The sequence below is a fragment of the Canis lupus genome, chromosome 9 (assembly GCF_048164855.1).
Source record: "Canis lupus baileyi chromosome 9, mCanLup2.hap1, whole genome shotgun sequence".
NCBI classification, from domain to species: Eukaryota; Metazoa; Chordata; class Mammalia; order Carnivora; family Canidae; genus Canis; species Canis lupus.
In genome coordinates, this window is record NC_132846.1 from 12,966,548 (window position 1) to 12,986,339 (window position 19,792).

Below are 19,792 nucleotides of genomic sequence, written 5' to 3' on the forward strand. Positions count from 1 at the left end.
GGCCCTGGGCTGAAGGCAGGCGCTAAACCGCTGAGCCCGGCTGCCCTCAATAGGTATATGTTGACTTAATTCCTCAGTTTAGGGTAAGGTGCCCTTGCCTTCAGTTGTGTTTGGTATCTTCCAGTCTAGACACTCTCCATTTTGCTCTCTCCAGAGAGAGCACATTTCTTTTTCTTTCTTTTTTTTTTTTTAAAGATTTTATTTATTTATTCATGAGAAACACAGAGAGGAGAGAGAGAAGGGCAGAGACACAGGCAGAGGGAGAAGCAGGCTCCATGCAGGGAGCCCCATGCGGGACTCGATCCTGAGTCTCCAGGACCACACCCTGGGCTCCAGGCGGCGCTAAACCGCCGGGCTCCCCACCCGGGCTGCCCAGAGAGGCACATTTCTAACAGAGGGTATCTGGGATTCTAGCAGCTTCTTAAATTGGCTTTCAGGCAATTATCCTGTTTTTAGGCCCATCATACCCACTGCCAGGGGAATGAGATATCATCAATTCTGAGGCATTTCTGGGGCTCCACATATAAACTGGGTTGACTCTCAGTTTCCCGCTGCCAGATTAAGCTTTTTCTGACCTGCTAGATCAGTTACTTCTTTCCCAGTTTTCTGGTCTCTGAAATTCTTTGTCATTATTATTTCTTTTATTCTCTTTGTTTTGAAAAAAATTCCTTTAGTGATATTTTTGCAGGATATTAAGAGGGAGCAGAGGCTAATGAGAGCATGTGACTTTCTGTCTTTACCAGAAGTATAAAATCATTTTTCTTCTCCAATATGTTTTCTGTAATACTGGCTACTCCATTTGCCTGCTAATACCAGGAAATGCCCCCCACCCCCAACACACACACACACTGGTAAGAGAAGGGTTTTATTGAGTATTGAGTCTTGGTTTTTGTGAAATAAGGTTCAAAGTTCCCATTACTAAAAAGAAAACAAAATAAAACATTTCTCAGTATTACTTTTATCCTCTCTCAATTTTTTCTCTTTAACTATTTCAGAGCTACTTATTTAATATTTATTAAATATATAATACATATGCATATAATATATGCTCATATTACTTATTTAATATTTAATATGTAACATACAATTGTCCTACCAGTCTATTCATATAAAGCCTTTATTTCCCCAGTCCTTCATGCACTCACACTCTCACTCCCACCCTGACTCATATATTCAGTATGTGTTTATCACATGTTTGCTATGCAGAAGGGCCTGAGTGAGACAATATGTAGGATGCAAAATTGTGTCCCATGGTTCCTGCTTTTAAGGAGTTTACAATCTTCTTTGCGTCTTTATAGAAGTATATTAAATGACATGACATATTTCTTTGATAATGTGACATACCTCATAATCTTTATACATAGCATTGACACACTACCATCCTCCCCTTTCATACCATCAGCTTTGAAGGGCATCTTTGGGCAAGGCTATGTCTGCATAAATATGTGTTATAATGTGCAGGGACTCCACTTTTATCAGATGTCATAACCAAAGGAAAATTACCATACATTTCCCTTTGTGTCTTCTGTTGAGTCCTTAGGAGATGAAGCTAAAAACTCATTGCTCAATATTCCAAAGGAGCGTCCAGTAGTCACTCTTCAAGTCACCAGGAAAGATCTCCCTAAAATCAATTAATACGTGGCAATGTGCCCAGGTGCGTGGTAGGTAGATAGATCTTCTGTGATATGTGCCAGGGATGATGGTGTTAGCAACCTGCCTTGGTCTAGTCCTGTATTTCTTAACATTTCAAATACGAATGCCTTTTAATAAAGAAAAAAGATGGTAGAATGAGAGTAGGTGCAGATGATGGACCTTTATTTGTCCTAATCTTGAATTTGGAGGTTTTCATTGTAAATAGGGCAGTCAGTCCTACACTTGCCATTTTACATATAGTGTCTCCTGGATTCCCACTGAGGAGGCTATCTAGAGGTCCTTAAGAGTAGGTATACTGGTTTTTTTGTTTGTTTGTTTTGTTTTTTGGTATACTGTTTTAAATTGCCTGTCTTTCTTTTTTAACAGCTTCTTGCCCTGATCACCCAAAGATACCATTGTAAGGATATCATTAAACAAGTAAGAGAGGGTCACAGGGCCCAAAGAAAATATTTTCAAGGCAAATCATTTTTAAATCTTGTAATATACAGTCATCTGATGGGGGAAGCTCACAGTTTTTCAACCATAGATTTCTCCTTTGCTTTCTGCTCCAACTCATCCCTGCAACGTAACTCAAAGTGAAATGCACTTTCATTGTGCTTTCTGCTGCATTCACCACAGCTCTTGGCACTATGTCTTGATGAGAGGAGCTCTTCAGGTGTTTCTTCATTGACTGATGGGTGAAGTTGGGCTGCAAGAAACAGTGTTGGATTTCTCTTTTTCTATGGAGTGCATCCTCCTTACAGTTTGGGGTTTGCCTTTAATGATTTTGTCACAGGCAGAAGGATGAGCTCAAAGTAGAGATCTAAACTGACAGCCTATGCAGAGGATCAAAGGGGAACACAGCCACAGAGCCCAGGAGATGCCAGTGTCAGAAGTTAATCATAAATTTAGCTAGCCAGAATCTAGAATGCCAGATGAAGGGTTCCAGGGTGAAACTAGGAACATATTGAAAGGGATATAAGCTTATTGAAAGCCAAATGAGTGATTCAGAGTTGAAATTAAAAGGTGAATAAGGGGCATCTGGGTGGCTCAGTCAGTTAAGCATCTGCCTTTGGCTCTAGTCATGATCTCAGGGTCAGGGGATCAGCTCCACATGGGGCTCCCTGCTCAGTGGGGAGTCTGCTTCTCACTCTGCCCTTCTGCTTATGCTCTCTCTCTCTCTCAAATAAACGAATAAAATCTTTTTTTAAAAGGATGAATAAAATGGGAAGCTAAGCATGACTTTCAGTTTTTTCTCCTTTTAATACTGATCGATTGTTGGATGAGCCTGGGCATGTAGGTGCAGAGACCACTGAAGTCAGAGGGCCAGAAGGCAGGGTAGAAAAGACTTCTTGCTTTTGACTACATGAAGTCTGGAATCCATTCTCTTTTTTATACAAATAATACTTAGAGTTTTCTAGAGCAGTGCTCCCCAAAGTGTTCCCTAAAGGAGTATTAGTTTTTTTAATGCAGAAAAATATTTGGAAAACACCAAATTAAACAAAATTAAGAATTTTTTTTTCCTGAAGACTCTTAGAAGCAAATGTGTGCTATGTATTTCCCATAGAAGTGTATAGGAAGTGTTTCTCAGATGTATTCAGCCTCCAAACCTTTTCTTTTAAGAGCGTCACAGGACCAGTATTATGTGGACCACATTTTGGGAAATGATGTTCTGGCTGCTATCTGGATATGCATGTAGAATTTTCATGTCTTCTACGCAGAACATTTTGTTCTGCTGGCTGTCAGAGCTCACCTTGTGAAATTTTGCAGCTGAATGAATATATTAGTACATATTAGTCCTTATCTTCAAAGCAGTGTTTATTAAGATGACATAATGCATTGAGGAAATATTTGAAGCCCTTTTACTTTACAGCCACGTTAGAAAGAAAATGACCATGGTAGAATTTCTGGGCAGTTCAGATCTTTAATTTAGTCTTGCCCTAGGGAGAAGATGACCTTGAATAACTTACCAGATTAATCCATTTACTGAGTTAGATTGCCTTTGTTCAGATAAATTTGGACACATGTTTAGTTTGAAGCAGAAGTTTTTAAACTCCTCCTCCCCCCAGTTTGGTTTTAAATAGAAGATTGCTTCTTGGCCTTTTGACTAAGATCAAGGATAGTTTTAAATAGAGGTGATTGATTCAATTATAACCTAAGAATAAGATTTTTGATATTTTTATCCTTAAATATTTCATAGACACAGAAATAACCAGTGATACTGGAAAAAGTAAAAGACAAAAAGAAGAGGTTAAATCTGTATGATGATGAATTCTTTTGGAGATATAATGCAATATAAGGGTATAGAAGACCTTCTGTTAGCCATTGGATGATGTCATTATATGTGTTATTTTATGTAATGTCCATGCATTTCTGAAAGTTTTTAGGTAATGTGTGTGTGTGTGTGTGTGTGTGTGTGTATGTGCCCATCTCAGTCCCTTAACTGAGAAAATACTCAATAGCTATTTAAAAATTGCCTTTGGGGCAGCCCGGGTGGCTCAGTGGTTTAGCCCGGCCTACAGCCCAGAGCGCGATCCTGGAGTCCCGGATGATGTCACACGTCAAGCTCCCTGCATGGAGCCTGCTTCTCCCTCTGCCTGTGTCTCTGCCTCATTCTCTCTTTCTCTCTGTGTCTCACATGAATAAATAAATAAAATCTTTAAAAAAAAGTTGCCTTTGTTATTGTAAGGCTTTTGACTACTTTTTGAATAATAAAAACCAGTGTTATTTAATTCAAGTGACTGCTTCATAGTCTGAACCCAAGATGTTATTTTAAAATGGTTTGCCTTCATAAAGATAAATATTTCAAATTCTGTAGTAAAACTACATTGCTTTACTTGGGTTTGCCTGAACACTGAGATCCTGTTATAATATAAACATTGTTATATTTAAGGTGTGTGTGTGTGTGTGTGTGTGTGTGGTTTAATATATAAATGTAATTGTAAAAGGTTATAAGAACCCTGTGAAGTGATAGCCAAATACCTTTCTTTTTTGTAGTATAGACTGATAAACATGTTTTAAAGGACAGAGACTTGACCCAGAAGGAGATACTCCTATCTTGTCCCTAGAGATCCTAAAAAGGCCTTATACTAGGCATTAACCCCTTGCCACAGTCTGTGAAAAGTCTTATTGGCACAGGGACCAGAAAAGAGAAACTCTTATCTGTATCTGCAGAGACCCTATAGGTGACTCCACATTCTTCACAGCCATAGACTGCCAGTCTTCCAGCAGTCTGGGGGCTGGGGTCCCAGCAGGAGACACTCCTCCTATCTATGCCCTGGGAGATCCTGAAAGGACCCTGTATCCGAGCCTCTTCACAGACTCAGTGTGTCAGTAGTTCTGATGGCACAGAGACCAGGCAGCAGATACCTTTGTATACTTTCAGAGTATCCTGAAAGGGCCCTAAATTTGGTTCTTTGCCCTCCTAGGTACAGTCATTGAGTAGTACAGCTGGCACAGGGACAGGTAGAAGATTCCCATGTTTGCCCCTTAGGAGATTCTGAAAAGGCACTATACTTGGCTCTAGACCTTATAGTCACAGGCCAGTCCAGCCTACTCAGGGACCTGGTGGGAGACGTATCTATTTTTGCCTCCACAGGAAGAGGCAGACTTCAATCTTAGCTATCTAATCTGAAACAGCCCTGTGGATTGAGTTTCAGCCATGATCCACAGCCAGTCTTGTCCACCCAGGAACTCATCCAGTAACCAGGTAGTTGTCTTCTCAGGGTCCTGGGAAGAGCCACACCTGCCACAGACATGGCAATAGGTCCCCTCTCTGAGGACCCAACTGTAAACCTTGAAGTAGATTCTGGTTCTAGCATAACCTTACTGAACAAGATACTAGAGGCAGTCCCACCTACACAGGGACCAGGTGCAACACACACCCACCAAGACCCTGGGTAACAAGCCTGACAACCATGGATCTTACTGCGTACCCAGTTACAGCCTCATAATCAGCTCCAACCCAGCACAACTGTGATTCTGAAGGTAGTCCCATCAACTCAAGGAGCAAACAGAAGGTCTTTACCTGGTAAAATCAATCTGTAATGACTGGAAAAAGATGTTGGTTCTTTCAAATGCATAGACATCTCTGTGGGATTATATGGATAATAAATAAGCATGCAAATATGATACCACCAAAGGAAGCTAATAAAGTTCTAGTAATTAACCCTAAAGAAATGGATATCTACAATTTGCCTGACAAAGAATTAAAAAAAAAATCATCTTAAAGAAACTGAATGAAAGGCAAGAGAATATAGATAACTAAATGAAATCAGGAAAACAATGCATGAACAAAATGAGTTTAATAAAGAAATAGACACCATAAAAAAGAACCAAACAGAAATCCTGGAGCTTAAGAAGATAGAACTGAAAAATTTAAGAGAGACAACAGACTTGGTCATACAGAGGAAAAAATCAATGACCTCAAAGATAGATCTTTTGATATTAGCCAGTTAGAGGAACAACAACAACAAAAAGAAAGAGTGAAGAAAGCCTACATGAGTTAAAGACATCATCAATCAAATGAACATCATATAATGAGAGTCCCAGAAAGAGAAGAGAGGGAAAGGAGCAGACATAATATAGAAAGAAATAATAGCTGAAAATTCTGCATATCTTGGAAGAGATATGGACATTCAGTTACTGAAAGCTCAAAGGACCTCAGGCAAGATCAACCCAAAGATTATGCTAAGACATATTGTAATCAAATGTTAAAAGTCAAAGCAAGGAGAGAATTTTGAAGGCAGCAAGTGGAAAATGACTTATCACATGCAAGGGAAATCACAAAAGGCTATTGGTGCATTTCTCTGCAGAAACCTCACAGGTCAGGAGGGAGTGGGATGATATATTTAAAGTGCTGAAAGAAAAACTATCAGTCAAGAATATTGTACCTTTATGCCTTGAAGGCATAACTGTCCTTCAGAAATGAAAGAGAGATAAAAACATTCCTAGACAGACAAAAACTAAAGGGGTTCATCACCACTAGACCTGCCCTACAAGAAATGCTAAAGGGAGCACTTCAAGTTGAAATGAAAGGATTCTAACAACATGAAAATATAAAATTCACTAGTAAAGGTAAACATATAGTCAAAATTAGAATACCGAAATAATGTAATGTATAAGTGTACACATTACACTGTATAAAGTGTAATGTAATGTATACATCACATTAGGGATGTATAGGGATGCCTGGGTAGTTCAGCCGTTGAGCATCTGCCTTTGGCTCAGGGCGTGATCCCAGAGTCCCAGAATCAAGTCCCACATTGGGTTCCCTACATGGAGCCTGCTTCTCCCTCTGCCTATGTCTCTGCCTCTCTCTCTCCCTCCCTGTATCTCTCATGAATAAGTAAATAAAATCTTTAAAAAATATATTATAAATAGCTAAAGGCACAATAATTTGCTAATGGATACACAACATAAAAAGATGTAAAGTTTAATACGAGTAGCATAAAATGTAGGGGGAGGAGAAGTGAAACTGTAGCTTTTTAATGAGGTTGAAGGTAAGTAGTTATCAGCTTAAAATAGACTGTTGTATTTATAAGATGTTTTATGTAACTCTCATGGTAATCACAAAGGAAAAGGCCTTTACTAGTTATACAAAAGACAAAGAAAATGGGAATAAGGCAATCACTACAAAAAATCATAAAGGAAGACAGTAAAAAAAAAAAGGGAGAAAGGAACAAAGGAACTAAAAGAAAATAACCAATGACAATAGTAAGTTTTTACCTACTACTAATTATATATAAATAGATTAAATTCTCCAATCAAAAGGCACAAAGTAGCTGAATGGATAAAAAGAATAAGATTAGCAATGTGCTGCATACAAGAGACTCATTTAGCTTTAAGGACACATGAAGATAGAAAGTGAATAGATGAAAAAAGATATTCCATGCAATTGTAACAAGAGAGCAAGAGTGGCTATATTAATATCAGATAAAATGGACTTTCAGTCAAAATTACAAGAGATAAAGATGATCACTCTATAGTGATAAAGGAGTCAATTCATCAAGAAGATACAACAATTGTAAATATATATGTACCCAACATTGGAATGCCTAAATATTTAAAGTTAATAGAACTGAGGGGAGAAATAGATAGCAAGCAATACAGTAATAGTAGAGGACTTCAAGATTCCACTTTAAACATTGGATAGACCACCTAAACAGAAGAATAACAAGGAAACAGCAGACCTGAATAACACTATGGACTAAATGAGCTTAATAGACATATACAGAATATTCCATATAATAGCACTAGAATACACATTCTTCTCAAATGCACACAGAACATTCTCCAGTATGGATCGTACAGTGGGCTGCAAAACAAGTCTTAACAAATTCAAGTCACTCAAAATCGTATCTAGTATCTTTTCCAACCACGGTAGTATAAAAATAGAAATCATTAACGGGAGGAAAACTGTAAAATTCACACACCCAAAAAAATATATGGAAATTAAAAAACACATTCCTGAACATCCAATGGATCAAAACAGAAATCAAAAAGGAAATCAAGAAAATATGTTGAGACAAATGAAAATGTAGGGGATGCAGCAAGAGCAGTTCTAAGAGGGAGTTTTATAGTGATAAATGACTACATTGAGAAAAAAAATCTCAAAATATAGCTGAGCTTTATACCTTGAGGAATTAGAAAAAAAGAACAAACTAAGCCCCAAATTAGCAGAAAAAAGGAAATAAAAGATCAAAGGAGAAATAAATGAAATAGAAACTAAAAAGACAGTAGGGAAAAAAATCAATGAAACAAAGTTTTTTTTTTTTTTAAGATTTTATTTATTTATTCATGAGAGAGAGAAAGAGAGAGAGAGAGAGAGAGGCAGAGACAAGGGCAGAGGGAGAAGCAGGCTCCATGCAGGGAGCCTGATGTTGGACTCAATCCTGGGTCTCCAAGATCATGCCCTGGACTGAAGGCAGCGCTAAACCACTGAGCCACCCGGGCTGCCCTAAAAGTTGGTTTTTGAACAGATAACAAAATTAGCAAACCTTTAGCTAGACCTACTAAGAGAGAGAGAGAGAGAGAGAGAGAGGACTCAAACAAGATTAGAAATGGAAGAGGAGGCATTACAACTAATGTTACAGGAATACAAAGTATTGAAAGAGGCTATTGTGGAACTATTATGCCAATGCATTGGATAACCTAAAGGACATGGATAAATTCCCAGAAACATACAACCTACCAAGACTGAATTAGGAAGAAACAAAATTTGAACAGACCAATAATGACCTAGGAGACTGAAGCAATCATCAAAAACTTCTCAACAAAGGAAAGCCCAGGACCAGATGGTTTCAATGGCAAGTTCTACTAAACATTTAAAGAATTAACATAACTTCTCAAATGCTTCCAAAAAAATAGAAGAGGAGGGAACACTTCCAAATTCATTTTATGATGCCAGCATTACCTTGATACCAACACCACATAAGGACGCTACAAGAAAAGAAAACTTCAGGCCAATATCCCTGATGAGTGTAGATATAAAAATTCTCAACAAAATATTAACAAACCAAATTCAACAGGACATTAAAATGATCAGGGCAGCCTAGGTGGCTCAACGGGTTAGCGCTGCCTTCAGCCCAGGGCCTGATCCTGGAGACCTGGGACCGAGTCCCATGTCGGGCTCCCTGCATGGAGCCTGCTTCTCCCTCTGCCTGTGTCTCTGCCTCTCTCTCAATCTCTGTCTCTCATGAATAAATAGATAAAATCTTTAAAAAAAATAAAATGATCATATACTATGATCATGTGAGATTTATCTCTGGGATACAAGGATAGTTCAACATACATAAATCAATAAACATATATATCACATTAATAGAATAAAAAATAATCATATGATCCTCTCAATAGATATAGAAATAGCATTTGACAAAATTCAATATCCTATCATGATAAAAGCTCTCAAACTGAGCATGCAAGGGACCTACCATGAATGGCCATAGATGACAAACCCACAGCTAACATCATACTCACTGGTCAAAGGCTGAAAGCTTTTCTTCTAAAATCAGGAACAAGACAAGGGTGCTGACTCTTACCATGCCTATTCAACATGGTACTGGAAGTCACAGCCAAAAAGTTAGGCAAGAAAGGATATAAAGGCATCCAAATCAGAAAGGAGTAAGTAAAATCATCTCTGTTTGCAGATGACATGATCTTATAAATAGAAAATCCTAAAGATTCTACCCCAAAATTGTTAGAATATATGGATTTAATAAAGTTGCAGAATACAAAATCAACATACAAAAATCAATTGCATTTCTATTTGTTAACAAAATATTTGGAAGAGAAATTTAAAAATTGTATCATTTACAATAGTATCCAAAGTGATAAAATACTTAGGAATAAATTTAACCAAGGAGATAAAAGAACTGTACACTGAAAACTAGAAGACATTGATGAAAGAAATGAAAGAAGACAAGAATAAATGAAAATAAATTGGGTTTGTGGATTGGAAGAATTAGTATTGTTAAAATATACAAAGCTTTCTATAGATTTAATATGACTTCTATCAGAAGTCCAATGGTGGGCAGCCCGGGTGGCTCAGTGGTTTAGCGCCACCTTCAGCCCAGGGCGAGATCCTGGAGACCCGGGATTGAGTCCCACGTCAGGCTCCCTGCATGAAGCCTGCTTCTCCCTCTGTCTGTGTCTCTGCCTCTCTCCTTCTCTGTGTCTCTCATTAATAAATAAATAAAATCTTTAAAAGAAAGTTCAATGGTATTTTTCACAATAGAAAAAACTATCCTAAAATTTGTATGAAGAGACCTTTGAATAATAGCTAAAGCAATCTTGAGAAAGAACAAAGCTGGAGGCATTACACTTCCCAAATTCAAACTATACTGCAAAGCTATAGTAATAAAAACAGCCTGATACTGACATAAAAACAGACACATAGACCACATGGAATAAAATAGGATAGAGAGCTCAGAAATAAAACCATGCATATAGAGTCAACTAATATTTGACCAGTAATCCAAAAATATTCAGTGGGGAAATATTCTTTGCAATGTATGATTTGGGAGAAAATATTTGCAAACTATGTGTCAAATAAGGAGTTAGTATTCAAAATATGTAAGCAACTCATACAAGTGAACAGTAAGCAAACAAATAATCCAATTAAAAATGGGCAGAGGACTCGAATATACGTTTTTTCCAAAGAAGATGGGGTACCTGGGTGGCTCTTTGGTTGAGCATTCGACTTGGCTTTAGCTCAGGTCACAATTGCAGGGTCATGAGATGGAGTCCCACATTGGGCTTTGTACTCAGCGTGGAGTTGGCTTGAGATTTTCTCCCTCTCCCTCTGTTCCTCCCTCTGCTCCCACTCCCTTGCACGCTCACTCTCTCTCTCAAATAACGAACTAACTAAAATCTTCAAAGAAGATATACAAATAGCCAACAGGTATATGAAATGGTGCCTCACATAACTAATCATCAGGGAATGCAAATCAAAACTGTGATGAGACATCATCTCACATCTGTTAGAAGGACTATTCATAAAACATATGAGAAATAACAGGTATTGATAAGGATATGGAGAAAAGGAAACCCATGTTCTCTGTTAGTAGGAATGTAAATTGGTGTAGCCACTATGGAAAACAATATGGAGGTTTCCCAAAAAATTAAAAATAGGGGCACCAACCTGGCTCAGTCAGAGGAGCATGCAACTCTTGATCTTGGTATTATGAACTCAAGCCCCACATTGGGTGTAGAGATTACCTAAACAAATAAATAAAAACAAAAACAAATTGAAAATAGAACTACTATATGATCCAGCAATCTCACTTCTGGGTATATATCCAAAGGAAATGAAATCATTATCTTTTTTTTTTTTTTTAAGATTTTATTCATTTATTTATTTGAGAGAGAAACAGAGTGAGTGAGTGAGCCCAGGGTGAAGAGTAGAGCGAGAGGGACGAGCAGAACATGTGCTGAGCGTGGAGCTTGATGCAGGGCTCAATCCTGAGATCATGACCTGAACTGAAATTAAGAGTCAGACACCCAACTGACTGAGCCACCAGGTCCCTGAAATCATTATCTTGAAGATATATCTGAATCCCCATGTTTGTTGCAGCATTATTCACAATAGCCACAATATGGAAAAAACCCTAAATGTTCATCAATAGATGAATGAATAAAGAAAAGGTGATATGTCTATAATGTATCCATAAAAAGGAAGAAAATTCTGCCATTTATGACATGAATAGACCTTGCAGGTGAAGTAAAATGAGTCAGACAGAGAAGATAATTACTATATGATATCACCCATATATGGAATCTAAAATAAAGCCAAATTCATAGAAACAAAGTAGAATGGTGGTTGCTATGAGCTAAGGGTAAGGAAAATGAGGAGATGTTGGTCAAAGGGTACAAACTTCAGATTATATGATGAATAAACTCTAGGGAGCTAATGTACAGCATAGGGGCTATAGTTAACAATATTGTATGTTTAAAAGTTGCTAAGATGTTCTCACCATGTGCAAAAAATTGTAATTATACAAGCTGATGGATATGTCAGCTAACCTTATTGTGGTGATCATTGTGTTTATCAAATCAGCATATACACTTTAAGCTTACACAATGTCACGTGTCAATTATGTCTCAGTAGAGCTGGGGAAACAAAGAAAAAAAATGGCAAAGGAAAGTACAGAGACTTACTCTTTATGTTCAAGATCAATCTTCTCCAGCTTGTTTCTCCTTAAAGTTCACTTGAGAATTAAGTATACATAGACGCTGCTAGTTCTTCCTCTCCTGGATATGAAGTTCCTGGAGGGTTGGGGAGGCAGTCAATGAGTGTTGACTAACTTGTTTTCTAGCCTACCCAGGAAAATGTCAAACAAAGTGAGATGTTCATTAAATACATTTTTTCTTAAACTATAGTGTACATAAAACTGTCAGGCTGATATACTTCTTCTACCTCCTTATAAATCTGTCCAAATCTGTTTTCTTTTAAATTTGCATATTATTTTGCACATTTTGGTAGAAAAAGAAATCATATTCTGTCAGCTGTTTCTGTTTTTACATGTCAAAAAATAAATAAATAAAACAAAAAACCAGGGTGCCTGGGTGGCTCAGTTGGTTAAGTGTCTGACATCAGCTCAGGTCATGATCTCAGGGTCCTGGGATGGAGCCCCGAGTTGGACTCCCCACTCAGCATGGAGTCAGCTTGCTCTGCTCCTCCCCTGCTTGTGCACTCTCTCTCTCTCTCAAATAAATAAATAAAATCTAAAAAAAAAACCAAAAAACTCTCACCTTTTAGACACCAGCTTAATTAAAGGGCCATTCCAAAAGCTCTTATTTTAATAATTGAATCATCTGCATGTTAATAAAATATTCTGGATTGTTTGTTTTCAGGCAAAAGTAACATTTCTTACTGAAGAAACTCATTCAAAGGACCCTGAGTATCCAAATCAGTGTTTGAGTCATACAGAACTATTAACAATGACAGGATCAGGGCAAAGGCCACAGTGAATAGAAGCTATGACAAGCAGAATTTGTCTGAGATTCATTTGTATTTGGCTGCAAATGACTAAGTGAGGCCAAAACTAGCTGTGTCATGTGATGTATGATATATTTGAAAGATTATAAATGGACGATTTCTAGAGTCTATTGGAGAAGGACCAGTGGTTTCTGAGTGTCACATCAGTTGTTAACTGTTGCTAACAAAGAAAGATAGGAAAATAAGAATAAAAGGCCTAGGAGATAGCTTTCAAGAATCTGAGTTGCTCTTGGATGGAAGTGAGGTGCTCATGTGCGTGGATGATAGAGCTCATCGAAGACTTACCTAAATAGGGCCAGGAAGTGAAAGGCTCGAAAATGATGACCTTTCTGGGAACGTGCTGCTCCTTTTCTTCCACACCACTGCTAGACTCGGGGAGTGGTGAGTGTTAAAATCAAATGGCTGGAGGGTTTAACTTTCAGCTCGGGCTTGAGCTCTCTAGTGGTAGAGGGGAGAGTGTATGGGTTAGTCTGTTAACAATGTTCAGCATTTTGCCCTTTGTACTCTTGTGATTTAGAGGGGTGCCCTAAATTAAATTTTTTTTTCTGTCTTTGCTGAAAGGAAGATCCGGCAAAAATATCTTGTAATATTTAGTTTGTAAATAATTTTCTAGAGTTGATAAAGGATCTGCTGGGTTCTTTTTAGAGGCTTTTAAGTCATTGGCCTTTACTTAGCATTTTCTATTATTGCTATTTATTTCATTAAGCAAGAGAATAAATAATTTATTAGGAGAAAGACAAAAACTCAATGAAGGTGAATTTATGCTTAAAATAGCTCATGCTCCATCCTTTTATTGTCTACTGGAGTACACAGCACAAAAATATTTATGAGCTTATACTACCTCTCTACTTTTCAATAGAAAATATGTATTTTATTTTTCTTTGAAGGTTCATGATATACAACTTTCATTTGTTCTAGGAATTATTTTTTCAAAACATTAATTCATGTCAGAACAAGTCATATTTTATCGGACACTCACCTTCAATTTAGATGGCTGATGGGGCAGAAATGCTGGACAGTATTTAATGGATATGTTGCATTTTAAGCAAAACTATTCTAATATGTTTGAAAAAATAAATCCTACCTTGTTGAAATTGTTTTTTTTGAAAAGCAGACATAGTACCAGACCTTAATTATTCTTTTTGTAGTAAAGGACATCCAGATGGAAAATCTCTGATCACATCAGATCTTTGGATATTAAGAGCTTTTGCCGTGCTCCATTAGTATTTTTTAATCTGACATCAGAAACTTGTAAAGAAAATCCTTTTTGCATGTCTGGGAAGTTAGGGTGAGTAGGAAATAATGCTTTTGAAAATCCTGGTCTTTATGGGAGTTCATCACCCGTAAAATGCTTTCTGTTTATGGAAGAACAGCAGTATGGGTAGTTATTTGATGTGCTCTCATGTTGCAGCATGAAGAGCAAAAACAATGTAATATTAGTTGAAAGACTTGGCTTAAATTCATTATTTGGTATTTCACTCTGATTCAGTTGTCTTCAAAAATAATAGTTGTTCACTTTAGAATATATCTACTTGTGGAACAAATAATAAAATAACCTCACTGTCAACCTGATCACTTAATCACCTGTGGCTTTGATCATGAGATCAGATTTAGTTCACAGGAAGCAGCTCTTTCTTAAAGGGATTATTTGAATGAATCAAATACAATCTTAATGAACTGAGTCATAATAAGCCAGTTGTGTTAAAAAGCTATGATGTTTTAAGAGATGGGTAGGCACAATTTTAAACCTAGTATTTTAATCAAGTCCCCCACCCAATCTTGTGACATTCTCTACCAAAATACACAAAATAATAATTTTAATAACCAAATAAGTTTGGGAATTAATGCACCCCTATATATTGATGCTCAGTGTGCTTGAAAGTTCTAAAGCCCTGTCCTGCAACTAGGAAACTGTTTTATTTTTTAGTCTAGATATTTTTAAGTTTTATGTTTGCATACAAATAGTTAAGAGTCAAGTAGTTCTGAGATTTAAGACAAACAGCAGTCGCTAGACTTTCTTCTTTTCCATGTTCTGTTCTCCAGAGATAACCACTTTTCATCTTTTAACTGATTTTTTTGGTACTGACCTCTGTCTTGAAACAATTGAATGGTATGGCTACTTCCTGAGTATTTTTTCTCTTTTTAAATTCAAGTATGGTTAACATACAGTGTAATATTAGTTTCAGATGTATAATATAATGATTCAATAATCCTGTGTATTTCTCAGTGCTCATCAAGATAAGTGTACTCTTAATCCCCTTTATCTATTTCACCTATCTGCCCTCCCCCCCTCTGGCAAACTACCAGTTTGTTCTCTGTATTTAAGAGTCTGCTAAAAAGCAGACTCCAAAAGGAGCACCTGAGTGATTCAGTCAGTTAAGTGTCCGACTCTTGATTTTGGCTCAGGTCATGATCTCAGGATTGAGATGGAGCTGGGAGTCAGGCTCCATTCTGGGTGTAGAGCTTGCTTAAAAGTCTCTCTCTGCCCCTTCCTCTGCCTCTCCCCCTTTCTCTCTAAAAAGAAGTCTGCTTTTTTGTTTGTCTCTTTTTTCTTTGTTTGTTCATTTGTTTCTTAAATTACAGATATGAGTGAAATTGTATTGTACTTATCTTTCTCTGAATTCTTTCACGTAGTGTTATATCCTCTAGGTCCATTCATGTTGCTGCAAATGGCAAGATGTCATTATTTTTCTTTTCTTTCTTTCTTCTTTCTTTCTTTCTTTCTTTCTTTCTTTCTTTCTTTCTTTTTTTTTTTTTTTTACAGTTGAGTAATATTCTGTTACACACTCAAGCACACACACACTCCCCACTTATTTATCCATTCATCTATTTTTGGACACTTGGATTCCTTTAATATCTTGGCTATGGTAAATAATGCTGCAATGAACAGGGGATACATATATTTTTTTGAATTAATATTTTTGTTTTCTTTGAGTAACTACTCAGTATTGGTATTACTGGATCATATGATAATTCTATTTTTAACTTAACCTCCATACCGATTTCCACAGTGGCTGCACCAGTGTACATTCCCACTAACGGTGCACAAGGGTTCCTTTTTCTCCATATCCTCACCACCACTTGTTATTTCTTGTGTTTTTTATTTTAGCCATTGTGACAGATGTGAGGTAATATCTCATTGTGGTTTTAATTTACATTTTCTTGATGATTAGTGATATTGAGCATCTGTGTCTTCTTTGCAAAAATGTCTAGTCAGGTCCTCTGCCCAGTTTTTAATTGGATTATTTGGGGCTTTTTGGTGTTGAATTGTATAAATTCTTAATATGTTTTGAATATTAACTCCTTATCAGATTATCATTTGCAGATATAGTCTCTCATTCATTAGGTCACCTTTTTGTTTGATGATTTCCTTTGATATATAAAACCTTTTTATTTCAGTGTGGTGGTCCCAGTAGTATTTTAGTTTTTTGTTTTCCTTGCCAGAGAAGACATATCTAGAAAAATGTTTCTATGGCTGATGTCAAAGAAATTACTGCCTATATTTTCTCCTAGAATTTGTATGGTTTTAGGTCTCACATTTAGGTCTTTAATCCATTTTGAGTTTATTTTTGTGTATGGTTAAATTGTTGTGCCCAAGATTGCGAATCCGAGAAACTACCAAGGAGCCGACACCGATGCAAGCGCTGGAGAGTTTATTTACAAGCTTGAGCTTGGGTCTAAGTATACCCGCCCTACACAGCAGAGCAGGGACTTGGACCTTGAAGTGGGTTACAGCTGGGTTTTTTATAGGCTGGTCTAGGGGATTTTTCAGAAGGGGTGGAGGAATTTCTCAAGTTCTGTTTACATTCTGATATGGGGCTTTCAGGGGTATTGAGCTCTGTTCTCATTCTAATATGGGAATTTCTACCACGGGGTGGGCTCTGTTGTCTTTCTGATATGGGATTCTCTGCCCAGAGCAATTCTGAGCTCTGTTGTCTTTGATATGGGATTCCCTGCCAAGGACATTGAGGACATTCTGCAGTTTTTCCCATAAAGTTCAGCTCTTACTCACAGGGGCCTAAGATGGCTGTACTTGTGCTAATGCTAAACTTTAGGTGGGATGGCCTTAATTTTTCTCGGCCTCCACAAAATTAAGTGGTCCAGTTTCATTGTTTTGTATGTAGTTATCCAGGTTTCCCAACACCATCTGTTGAAGAGACAGTGTTTTCCCCGTTGTATATTCTTGCCTCCTTAGTTGTAGATTAATTGACCATAAAAGTGTGGGTTTATTTCTGGACTCTCTCTGATCTGTGCCATTGATCTATGTGTCTCTTTCTGTGCCAGAACCATGCTGTTTTGATTACTACAGCTCTATAATATATTTTGAAATTTGAGAGTGTGATACCTTCAGCTTTGTTATTCTTTCTTAAGATTGCTTTAGATATTCAGGATTTTTCAAGGTTCCATGAAAATGTATTTTTTTTCTCTCATCATTGTTGATTTCTCATTGTGATAGATGAGAATTTATTTAGCTTGCCCCCCATCCCATCTATCACTCTCTTACAAGTGTGCATGTGAATATGTGTGTGCACTCTTACAATTCCCACCCTCTCATTCTTCCTGTAAAATTATATTGTGATTTGGATTATATCAACATTTAGTGTTTGTATTATTAAGATTATATAAATGTGATTTTTAGCTAACCTGGCATAGAGCAATATGATTCTTGTTCTATTTTTATACACTTTTAAATGTTTTTCTGGAGTTTGTAATTATTATTCATTTAGTTTTTTATGTGTTTATCTCTAATTCAACCCTTAGTTCTCTACTAGTTGAGTAAATCTCTTGTAGCTATGTATGTTCATTTACATCATGTTTTCTCTCAATGTCACTTGTTTGAGCAGTCTTTCTGAAAGTCTTCTAACCTGTCCCATTCTGGACTGTTTTCCTTCCTTGTTTGGTACACAGCTGCCATCTTGAGATTTCCCTTCTTCATCAACCATGGAGTGGTTTCTGTTTTCTGTTTCCCACGACTTCCTCTTTCTGGGTTTCCTTTGTTTTGATAGAGTATCTAGAGACACTGATATCTTTTGAGAAGAGTATGTGAGAGCACACAAAAAGTGTGCTTTTTGTGAGCTTAAATATCTAAAAATATCTTTATTCTATCCTCACAATTGGACTGTTTATCAATGCATATTTTTGGTACACAAGTCTATGCTATGCTATTTTTGGTACACAAGTCTATGCTATAATTCTTAACTTTTTTTTTTTTTTTAAAGTAGGCTCTACACCCAAGGTGACTCAGATCAAGAGTCTTTAGTCTTTAGGTCTTACCTCTATATGCTATAATTCTTTTTCCTTCTTAAGGAAAACAATTGTCTTCTAGCTTCCAATGTTGTTGCTATGGAACAACACACTCTTGTGTGTCTCCTCTATTTTCAGTACTCCACTACTGGCATTTATGATCGCTAAATGTGTGGTGGTGGTTTTTACCACACTAAGAACTTGTGCTAACAACTGGCTATCCTATAATTTAACTCAATCCTGACATTATCTACCTGAAGATAGTGTCAGATCCTACAGGTTAAGGGATCAATTCCACAAAACTGTCTCCTTCCACCCACTTCAGATGCCAAGTGCAAGTCCAGGTTGTTACCAGTGTATCTGACTGGCTATAATTCAACCCCCTTCTCAGGTTCCTGCCAGCTCCTTTTCAGGTTTTCTTAATTTTCTATACCCAGTCACAGAATGCAGGAAAACAGTTTACTTACTAGATTACCAGTTTAATACAAAAGATATTAAACAATACGAATGACAGCAGATAAAGAGATACATAGGGCAAGGTCCTAAGCACAAGAGCTTCTATCTCTGTGGATGTGTTTTTGTTCACCAATCTGTGTAGGCCCTCTGAACCTCATCCTTTTGGGTTTTTATGGAGGCTTCATTACTTAGAAATGATTGATTAAATTACTGATCATTGGTGATTGACTCAACTTCCAGCCCTTATCTTCTTTCCCCTGATTCAGGGGTGGGACTGAAAGTTCTAACCCTTTAATCAAGATTGGTTCCTCTGGCAAGCAGCCTCATCCTTAAAGGCTTTCCAAAAGTCCCCTCATTAACATAAATTTGAAAGGGAGTTGTTGAATAGCAGGACACTCTTTTCACCTTTATGGCTCTGGTACTATTTTGGGAACGAAGGACAAAAGACCAACTGCTATAACAAAAGATGTTCCCCTTGCTTTGTGCTTAGGAAATTCCAAGTGTTAGGAGCTCTCTGCCAGAAATGAGGGCATAGATCAAAATATATTTCTTATTATAAGTCACAATATTAGAGTTGCTGTTGAGAAATCCAAGGCAGTATTATTTATGATTCCTTGTATATGCCTCTATCTCTAACCCAGATTTCATTTTCCCTAATATTCTGAGATTCCAAATAAAGTGTTTGTCTATTTGCATATACTTGGTGGGTCTTTTTAATCTAGAAACTCTTGTCTTTCTGTTTCTTAAAAGATTTCATTGATGATTTTATCCTTTCTCTTTCTTTTTGCATTCTGGAACTCCTGTTCTCCAAATGTTGGGTCTCCTAGATTGGTTACTAATTGTCTTACCTTTTCTTTCCTAATTTCTATTTATCTTTTTGCTTTACTTTGTGTGAGATTTTCTCAACTTTATTTTCAGCCATTATATTGAGATTTCCCTTTATGCTGTCATGTTTTTATT

The 19,792-nt window shown here is 37.1% G+C and overlaps 1 protein-coding gene across 4 annotated transcripts in view; it reads left to right on the forward strand.

Annotated features, from left to right (window-relative positions):
• AKAP6 (A-kinase anchoring protein 6) overlaps nt 1-19,792 on the forward strand; it is a 568,763-nt gene that overhangs the window by 175,270 nt on the left and 373,701 nt on the right. Inside the window, exon 1 of one of the 4 annotated variants that reach the window (XM_072838216.1) lies at nt 13,251-13,513. The exons of 2 other annotated variants lie outside the window; for them this stretch is intronic. The gene's annotated coding sequence lies outside the window, so the exon portion shown is untranslated. Of the gene's footprint in view, nt 1-13,250; nt 13,514-19,792 lie in introns of those variants that run through there. One more of the 4 variants, XM_072838212.1, reaches the window with a different exon arrangement.